Source organism: Bactrocera oleae, chromosome 3 (genome assembly GCF_042242935.1).
Source record: "Bactrocera oleae isolate idBacOlea1 chromosome 3, idBacOlea1, whole genome shotgun sequence".
Taxonomy (NCBI): Eukaryota; Metazoa; Arthropoda; class Insecta; order Diptera; family Tephritidae; genus Bactrocera; species Bactrocera oleae.
The window spans coordinates 8,403,374-8,412,629 of record NC_091537.1 but is presented as its reverse complement, the minus strand read 5'-3'; positions in this window follow the sequence as shown (position 1 = coordinate 8,412,629).

The window sequence follows — 9,256 nt, the reverse complement described above, 5'->3', positions numbered from 1 at the left end:
TGGCACTATCCATATCCTCAAGTTTTTTTTGCTATTTCTAAAAACTTGTTACAAAAATTGTTTTTTTTTCAAGCAGCCGCCATTTAAAAAATTCGAAACGGTCAAAAAAAGCTGTACGAAAATTGTTTTTTTTTCAGGCAGTCGCTATTTTGTGGACAACTTTTTTCCTACTTTTCCGTAGTAACAGACATTACAACATTATTCTAGTTTAATCTTTTTTTTTTTTGGATTGCTAGGAGGGTTGAAGTTGTGGGTATGCCATTTTTTTGAGATCCCCCAGTTTATCAGCTGCTAATTTTTCTAATTTTTAACTCTTTATGATTTTTTTAATTTTTTCCTGTTAATAAATAACTAATAGATGGATGGATTTTAAAAATTTTAACTTCTTGTTTTTTGCGACACTGCAAAAATTACCTTAAACTCATGCCTCTAGACTAGAATACCCCCTTAACTAAAGTATATTTTGAGCATAAAAATGGAACTGGTATGGACCCTTACAAAGTCACATCGAATTCGCATCTTCTACTAAAACAACAAAAACTTATTTACGAGAATACATATGTCTGTCAAAATTTAGAATTTTTTATGTATGTCTGTGATACCTCATTCACAGGAAAATAATTTTTAATAGTAATTGAAACTCTTCTAAACTCAAAATGATCTTCATCTTTATTAATAGTGGTATTAAAAGAACCATTTTCAACCATCAAAAATCTATGATCAATAGTTTCTCAACAATTTCTTCATAGTTATAAAAAATTTATTCAAGTCAAAATGTTCGTCAACTTAACAAATTTTGTTGTTGTTAGCAATAAAATTTGCCTTCCTAATTTCGCAAGCCTCAAAAATATTTTATCAATAATTTCTCAACACTTTTTCAACAATAATATTTTTTTGGCAACAATGAAACCAACAGTGATTGTGCTGCTGTAAAGCAGCTGCACAGTCATTTTTGAGCGCAATGTGTCATATTAACTTTAAACTAATCTACTAAAAATGTAACAGAAATTATTTTTTTCGAAGACAAATTTCTAGTCACATAAAATGAAGTTCGTTATTTGCTAAGCTAAGTTCAAAAATGTTTAGCAAAAGTGAGGTAATTTATATGTATTATTATATTAATTAAGTATTTTATGCTTGAGTGTGAACATGGCATTAGTATTTAGTCGTAAAATTCCACAAAACACGCACTGCCCATTTCCTGTACTGCCAAAGTAAAAATATCCATTATAGTTTTCCTTTCAAACATTTCTCTTTATTCTTTTAATTTCATAGTTTATTACTTTTTTTTAAATATATTTTGTATGTGAGTTGTAGACTATATATGTAATGCATACATTTGGAAATACATTATTCACTTCTATTGGAACTTTTATATGCATTTACAATGGTGGTCTGTTGTTTTTACAGGCTGAAATTACTTTAATATATTAATTTAATTTTTTTTTTTTGATTTTGCTTTGTGCTTTCAAGTACTAGGCAAGTATATATATGTATTACATTATTTATATATATGTATTAAGTTTTCTTACATTTTTGCTGATTATACGCAAGTATTAAGTATATGTATATTATTAACAATTGAAATTAATATAAATATATTTTTAGTGTGGCTGGGCGCAAGAAATTACACATAAAATACACATTCAATAATATTTTCGATTTCGCTCTAAGAATTTTATACTTTATTTTAGCTTTAAACCAGCATTGCTTGTGCTTGATGTTTACAGTTAGCTTATATGTTTTAGTAATGTTATTATTGTTGTATAATTTTGATGTGTTTAATGAACTTTACGTTAATTTTCTGGTTAATCATTTCGTAATTTCCACTTTTATATATACCTTAAAATGTCACAAGTCAAGTTTAATTTTTTATATTTTTTTTGGTATATATGATATTTTTATTAAATTCAAATAATTTGTAATTGTAATTTTTAAGCCTGATATTAACTTTTTAGTTTTCATTTTAGCTAATACACTTTATTTAACATTATTCTACAATTAATTAGAGTGTTCAGTCGATTATTTGTTACAGAGCTTTTAGTTTATAATTAGTTTTATAGTCTTAATTTGTTAAATCTTTTTTTAATTTATTTTTTCATTTTGTGGAAATTGATGAATTGTTGAATTTTAGACTTATATCGTTTTAAATAACCACTTTTACAATGAGATCAGGTGCTAAGTAGAGAAAAAAATACAAGCTTATATCTCAAATTTCTTTCCAATTAAATTTGTTCAACTAGTAGTTAAAATTAAATTTACATCAATTAAAATTCAAGCAAAAAAAATTTGAGTACTTTTAGAGCAATATAATGTGCATTAAGCCAAGAACACAGTCGAGCGAAGAACAAAGCAGCAATTTTGGTAACATAGCTATGTTAAAACTCACTAGTTTTTAATCGACTTAAATGGTTTTATTGGTTGGTGGAAAAGGGAGGTGCATAAACGCCAAACCGCAGGTTGCCGCACTTAGGCCATAATTAAACCAATTATGCTCCCGAGTGATAACCAAATTAAGCCTTATCCAGCAACTCAGTGAATTTGGTAAAAAAAACCTGATCTTCTTCCAACCTCAATGTCTCTCAAGTTAGAGCATTGAGTGCCATGTAAATCGTTTCCTTAAGTTCTAATTTAATTTTGCTTATGATAAATTCATTTGATGCCATCAGCAATGCTTTGTCCTCTGCTTTACTATGTAACCAGCCTTAGGGATTCGTGAAAAAAAGAAAGTGCTTAAGTGCTTTGATTTTTTATGTGCATGTGTTATAATGTAATGTGGTGCGATATTAAGAGTAATCAAATATTAATTTTTGGGAGTGCATGTGCTATTGTTATTATGATGTGCCCAAAAGTGTGCTTGATATAATATGTGCATTGTGCTTAAGAGCTCAAAAAAAAAATATTTTACTCATAAATTAAATAAACTAAATGCATGACAAAAGGAGTGTAACTAAAATAGAATATGTGCTGTCAAAAATTGTTGAAGAGAATGAAAACACCTAAAAGTATGCATCAAAAAACAGAAAGGTTAAACAAAAATTACTTAGTCAGAAAGTCGATAAAAAATTTAAAATTAAGCATTAATTAAATAAAGTGCTTGTTTTTGTGCCTCAAAATTTGACGGAAAACAGTTAGTGCAAAGTGCATAGTGAAAGGAAGTTAAAATATAAGATCAATATCACTACCAATACTGATCTTACAATTCAATTAATATATGTGCTTAGGTATAAATACGACGCCTAAAACTGTGCTTTGTGCTTCTAAATATTTGTTGTGCCATTTGTGCAGGAATGTGCATAAAAGTATACCTTAAAAAGTTTTATATTATTAAGTCTATACTTACATAATTGAGTGCTAATAATTATAACATTTCACATTGAATTTAAATTAAAATTGAAATTAGTTAATGTTTATATAAGTTTAAAAATAAATATGTTGTGCATTGTTTGGCGCCTAAAACTGTGCTTGTTTGTTTGAAATTTTAGTACATATGTGCCTCAGAATATTAATATTTATTTGTGCACTTAGATTATATTCAATATTGACATATATTTTAATTGCAGTGCTTAGGAGTGTGCTTAGTTTGCATTAGAAATTGTGCAATATAGCTCAAAGGGAAAAGAAACTCATAATTTACAAACAAAAAGTGCGAGAAAATTTGGAAAATTGTGTATAACTAGTGCAAATTTGTGCCTAAAAGTGTGCTTTACAGTTTACTACGATTAAGTGACGTGTAATATTTTGAGTGCATAATAATAAAGAATAACGAAATTAAAAAAACAAAAATAAGCATAGATTAACAGTTTTGAAAGCAGTGGAGAAATGTTGACGAGCACCGCATGTATGCCTAAAACTATACTTCAGTAGTTTCTAAATATGAAAATACAAAATAAAATGAAAAATAGCCGGCTATTAGTAAGTTTAGTACGTTTTAAGCTTCTTAAATAAATAAAAAGCTTTGCGAAGAGTTTTAGAAACTTTAATAATTGAAAAAGATCAAAACGTGATTTGGTATTAATAACATCTAAAGCATTAGAAAAGCGTATAAATGTGTGGTTAGCTTTGACAACATTTTTTTCTTTTATTTTTAAAGCTCAGATCTCATCGTAAAAGTGGGAAAATATATAAATAATTTTTGTTTCAATTTTTGAAAATTTTAGTTTTTAATATATAAATTTGTATAGTTAAGATTTTTTTTTAAAAATATTTTTCAACACCTTTTTATGCTAAATACTATTATTGATGTCCTTTAGGGGGTTTCCACATGTTTGTTTTTGACTTGCTCTGAATTAAATGGGCGGGTACTTGCCGGAAAGGGAATTCGCATACATATATAGTATATATGCCTGATTCTCAGTAATGAGTAGCATATTTGCTTTTAAATTTTGTGAAATTATAATGTGAGTAACATATATACACGCACACATATACATATAAATAGTTTAGTTGCAAAAAAGTAAAATTTTTTCTTCAAATTTGGCTACTTACTAATTGAAGAAATATACATTTAACTACAAGCACATAATTTGAACACATATAATTGGCCCATAATAAGTAGAAAAAACAACAACTATAAATTTAATTAGTGACACATGCCAATATATACAAACATACATATTCAAAAGTGCTGTGGCATAGAATAAATTTAACTTGATTAGCATAATGACAAAAATACTTTTATTGCACAATAAAACGCACCTGGCAAGTGATTAACAGTTACATACATATTTACATAAATACATAAAAAGTTTGTTTATAAATTTTGAGTATTCTTAATGAGTTCATATGCAATACTCGCATGCGATTTTTAAAGGCCTGCTAATTGATGAGTGTTTTCGAGGTTTCTGGTACTTTTACCTTGAATTTGTCGAAAATTATGTATTAATTATTTGGTTACGCGTAGAATATTAGTTTGAATACATTTTAATAGCAATATGTCGCCTGAAGAAACAAAATAAAATATTTTGAAAAAGAATTAAGCGTAGTAAGTCACCTGTAACGCCAACATGCTAAAGTCAAGTTTTCAATCAACATTTCGTGTGTTGCCTACCTTTGGGCGCAAATTGCGTGACTAGCAAATTGTACCAAAGGTTTAGGCGTTAAACATTTTATACATTTTATTTAATTTATGGAAATTAAAAAGAACATCTTATTTGAATCAAAGTTTTATTGCTCTCTCTAAAAAGTTAAAAAATGTTGGTCTTCTATGTATAAAGCAATTTTTAGTAGTCTGATAGAGCAAGAGGTGCTTGAAGTCTTTAAGCAAAATATTTTCATTTAATTACATGTTTTAAGTTGTCATGCAATTGCCTGCTTTTAGGCGTTAAGCATATTAAAAATGATTTGCGGTATTGCTTCGACTTTTTGATGGACAATACATGAAACTATGTTAGTCCTTCGTTACATTTTCGGCTGTTGCATATTTATAGGCGTTTAAAAATAATTTCTATTTCGCAAAGAGGTATTGTTTTCTGATTTTTTTAAAAAATTTTGAGGTGTTTAACAAACTAAATATTTTTTAATAAATGTTTTTTTTTTAAATTTAATTTGTCTTTTGGAAGTTTTGCTGTTTGTAGAATCACTTTTACCAGTTTGTTTTTTTATGTACTTATATTTAATTTATGTGAGTTAGTTATAGCACATCTTATAATATTCGTACACATGCTGTATATATTTTGTATATTTTGAAATTTTTTACATTTTCTTATAATTTTTCGAAATATTTAAGCATTTCAAACTTCGATTTTACTAACTATTATTGCAGGAAGCATGTGTGGTGGTGTATAGTTTTTTACAGTAAATTTTAAATAATTAATTTAATTATTACATATTTTTAACAAATAAATTTTGTTTAATATTTTGTGCTATGTTTTTATATTTCACTTACAATTTTTCCTTTCTATTTTATAGTGCACAACTAAAGTATTCAAAAACGTGCTTTTAATACTATATTTGTAATGCCGTGCGACTGGTTCACTTGGCTGCATAAATATTTACAATAATAATAAAAACAACTTATAATATTTTTTCGAAAATAAATTTTTAAGATTTTTATGTATTACGTAGTTTTATTAAAGAAAAAAAACAAATTATTTAATTTTTTGTAATATATATAAAATTTTCTTCGAAAAATATAAATCTAATATATTTATTATAATAAAAATAAAAATTAAATTTAAAAAAACACCTTTCTTAGTTTTAGTATAATAAAATTATAAATTTATAAAATTTTAAAATTATAATTTTTTTTCTTCGAAAAATATAATTTATCATGTGTATGAATTATATATTTTTTAAAAAATTTATTTATTTCTTCGAAAAATATGACTTATACAGGTATATGTATATTATTTCTGTTTAAATTTTGCTAGTTAAATAAATTTCAATGCGTTCAAAAACTAAAATAAACGTTTTGAATATTTTTGAAGCATATAATTATGTTTATAGTATTTTTCAAATCTTTTTACTTTAAATTGCGTAATTTCTCAACTCAATTATGATTTGAAAGTTTTATAAAACACTTAATAACGGTTTCTACATAGGTTTATGTGCGTATGTATTTTTATTTACAATAGTTCTGTACTTAAAAGTATTCACAAAAGCATTTAATGATCATTTCTTACTGACTTCGTAGATATTTACATAGCTATCGGCATAACTTTTATATCATTTATTCTTATTTCTTATATATTTGTAGTATTTTTTTTAACAAATAATACAATACAACTTTAACACTTAATTGATGTTAAAATTATTACATTTCCATTACAATTTTTAACTAAAAGTATAACTGTTTACATAATAATTAATTACAATTAATTTGACTAATAAAACATATTTATGTTATAAATTAATAAGTCGCTCTCACACTAAACTAGTTATTTTTACTCGCTCACACTTAGCTACCACACCAGAAGTAATTACCTACCACACCTTCAAACTAACAAACTACTCGTATTTATTGTCAACACAGCCTTGAGAGTGAGTGCCTCCCAAATTAAAATGCTTGTCTTCAGCGAGTACCGCTCTCCACGCAAACTATTTTCCGCTCATTTGAATTCACTCATCCAATATCATTTTCACTAAATTAGTTATGTGTTGTTCAGACAGCCGCCAATTTAGTCAGTTAGCAATTTTTTGTTATTTTTACATACTTAATTTATTAATTTATTAATTGTCTAAACTAAGCAGCTGTCTGCATAATTTTTTACTTAATTCAAACTTAATTTAGGTTTAATTATGTTTTTCTAATTAAGATGTTTACAATATTTTTAATTGAAGTTTATCTAAGTTACGCTAATGTTGCATTACACATGTCCCGACGTGAATTGGAAAGTAAAATAACTTAGCCAAGAAGCAGAAATAGCATTACAACTATTAATATTTTTTGCTAAATATCCATTTATATACAAAACACATATTATTATCATAATAAATTCTTGAATATTTTCGCTTTCAAATTTAATACAATCTCTTTTTTTAACTATACTAATTATTATTATTTTTTAATAATATATTTTGATTATAGCTATTGTGGAATTATTGTCGCTTTCACAAGCAGTTTATTAAACTTTTTTATTAGCATATAATGTTTTAAATATTACTCTATTCTGCTATAACGTTTGTATATACATATGAACGCATATTTTCTAAATAATTATTACTTTTTTAAATGCTTAAATACTTATGTTTGTACGCCTATATTTGTTATGTGCAGTGTCCTTGCTAAACTATGCTAAATTACTAACAGTGTGTGAATTTATGTGCATTAAAAGCCCCTCAAAAGCTTAGCAAGCAATGAAGCTTTACCTTTAGCTTTAAAGCTCCGCGGTGATTTCTAAACATTTTTCTACTAATTTTTTCAAAAGAATTATTTCACATAAATATGTTTATAGTGCACTAACTATTACTAAGCATAATTGTATATACATACATGAAAATTTAATATATCTTAATTATTTGTTATTGATATAGATATTTGGACTTAAATTGTAGGTTAATTTTATATACCATATAGTTATATTTAACTTATTTTTTAGTTTTCTGCGCTGTACAAATTACTTGAATAAGAATTGACTCTTTTAGTTTGAAAATGTTCACATTTCATACAAAATTGTGTTTCGGTTTTTGTTTTATTTATTATGTATTTGCAATAGTAGCTATACGTAAAGATATATTACTACACAAAAGAAAAAGAATTATATAGAAAAAAATATTATTAAAAAAAAAAAACAAAAAAAATAAAATAAAAATATTATTTCAAACAAAAACAAAGAAAAGGAAATATTTCTTCAAACAAATCAAAAAACAAAATAGAAAATCATAATTCTAAAAACGAAAAATATCATAACATTAGTTAACTAATTTTTTGTGACTAAGAAAGTCTTGAAAGTCTTGTGTTTCCAAAACGAGACATTACAGTGCTTACATTATATTCCGCAACATTATTGCTAGTCTCTCATGACCAAGAGAATATCTAGAGCAGCTTTAATATGAACTTGAAGGACATTACTATGCCAAGCAGGTGATAATTTCTATAAAAACACTTCATTGCGCTGTCTGAAATTTCAAATTACAACATACAATACTTAGCTTATACAAATGTTGCGCAACATTGTAGCTAGCTACGTTTAAACTGAAATATACAACATAAAAGCATATAGAAAGTATTGTACAGTTAGAGTGTTACAAAAATCGAGTTTTCACGGCTCAATGAAAATATTTTCGCCACTTTTCAAGTTTGAAAGATAATGCTCAGCTAAGTTCGACAACATTTGCTGCGCAACATTGGTTTGCGATAGTATCGAAGTCTGTTGTTTTTTAACAGAAAATCTTATTTTTAGGCACTGAAGACAATAATTTTATTTGTTTCAGAGCTGTCAGCTGTCAACATGCATCTGGCAACTTGTGCTGCCGCAAATTTATGTTTCTAAGGATTTTTATTGCAGATTTTGTATGTAATTACCGATTTGAAGAACAAAATAGTTTAAAAGGTTAAAAAATATAAGCACACAAGTTTTAAAAAAGGAAAAAATTAAATATAACTTAAACTTAATTTTAAATAATAAAAAAACTAAATAAAAAAAAAACTCGAAAATATTTTTTTTTAGAAAAAAATTGTGTTTAAGTATATGTAAAACAAAATTTTCATAACAAAAAATAATTTATGAATATTAGAAACAAGACTTTTTTAATAAAAAAAATAATGTAAACAAAATTTTTTTATTTATTTAATTAATTTATTTAATTAAAAAAA